Source organism: Onychomys torridus, chromosome 6, assembly GCF_903995425.1.
Source record: "Onychomys torridus chromosome 6, mOncTor1.1, whole genome shotgun sequence".
NCBI classification, from domain to species: Eukaryota; Metazoa; Chordata; class Mammalia; order Rodentia; family Cricetidae; genus Onychomys; species Onychomys torridus.
In genome coordinates, this window is record NC_050448.1 from 59877684 (window position 1) to 59879667 (window position 1984).

Here is a 1984-nt window from a genome sequence, read left to right on the forward strand (position 1 = left end):
TCAGGACCAGAATGACCGTAGTATGAACACTGAGCATAAAATAATGAGACACACTTCTAGCCCTCATGCATCCCCACTGCTTCAGCATCAACAAGGGGTAGAGGACCAGGATGCTGGTTATCTACAACCACTGTTGTTTAGCAGCATTGGAGCCCCTAGTAAGAAGAAAACCAAATTGCAAGGCGAGGCATAGTGGCACATGCCAATAATTCTTGGAGGAGAGGTGAAAGGATCGGGGATTGAAAGCTAGCTTTGACCACACAGGATGTTTAAAACCAGCTACAAGTGTGTTTGTTGCAAAACCAACCAACCAACCAACCAACCAAAATCCCAGAAGAGAGACCAAACAACAATGGGCAGTGTCTACTGCTACCAGTTTCTGAATCTCACTGCAATCTTTCTATACATCCCTGAACCAGGGATTCTTGTTATTTTAGTGATGATGCATTTATTCTTTACCACAGCTGGTGCGTAAGCTGGAATGGTGGGGCACAGTGCTAGAGCATGGGGTTAATGGTGAGATACTCCTGGATTTACTCACTGGGCAAATATAACAGATTATCATCAGAATGTGAATCTCACATCTGAAATTCAAAATAATATCCCTAGCTTTTAATAAATACAACTAGACATTATGGGAAAATGTTCCCACTATGTCTAAGGTGCTCACTCTTTTTTCTGAGCTGGAGTCTCACTGTGTTAGCCTGGAATTCTTGATCTTCCTACCTCAGCTGCCAAGTGCTAGGATTACAAGTTACAGTGACTCAAAATTGAATGGTATTCAACAATTTCAAGGTCATGCTGACAAGAACCCAGAGATTTATTCAAAGGCTCAGTTTGGGTCAGTGATTTGCCATGGGAAAATGCTTCCTGTGATTCATAGAAACCCCACGGCTCCAGAGCTATGAGTGTGGCTCTGGGCATGCTCACACAAAGTCTGTCCCTCCTAAAATTTCAGTCAGATTTCTCAGGTGGAATTATCACCAGCTGCACAACTCTCCGAGTGAGCAAAAATGGGTAGTCTTTGCAGAATTGCCTATTATCCTCAGTTCTGCTGGAACAATCAAGAAGACAATAGCAACAGCAGCCCGCATCTGACCCGGCATGTGTCATGCTAGTCCATCTTCAGAGGCAAAGGAAATGTGCAGCCTTTTAAGGCTCTTTTCACTGTTACTCCTTTGAAAAGAACCATTTTACTCTTCTATAATAAAGTGCTTCTATGGGTTTATAATAAAACACTTAAATATAGGTTTTCTCAAAAAAATGTAGAGCCTTTACTTCTCTCCCTAACAGAGAAGATTGTGTAACTAATATTCAGCTACCACCCTCACCATTATTTACACATCTGTGTTCAATTTAATAATGGCCCAAAGTAAGTATAGGCATATTGCATGTGATTTCTGGCTCTATGGGCATTACAAAACAGCGGAGTCCAGAGTAATTGGATCCATGGCTGTAAGAGAAGCCTATGGAGTGCTATCATCCCCTGCATGCCAATAGTGAGCGTTGTGATCTGGAGTAGATGGCTCACCCTCTCTGGGCCCCAGTTTCTTTCACTAGCAAATATGAACCCCACCATATCTGTTATTTCTACAGTTCACCATCTGGTCTACCACAATAGTTTTCACGCCTGCCCCTGCAGTTCTAGTCTTAGTCCAGTTGCCACCAAAACCAGTTCCCAGAGTAATAAGTTCTCACATGTGTCCTCTTCAGCATTTCCTAATGGAACACCACAGTCCTCAAGCTTCCCTCTGGGTCATGGAGGCCCTCTACTGGCCTCAGTCCACTTTATTTGCAAATTCCTAAGGTTGTAGGGCTCACCCGAACTCTCCTTTCCCTTCACCACTGAAAAAAAATGAAGGATCTCGCTCCTTAGATCTTAGACTCTTTTTTTCCCCACAGCTAGAAATCAAAATTAAATCAGGAAAATTTCATGGGATATTTTCTAATCTATTTTCAAGAGTTTGCTATTTATTTGGACCTT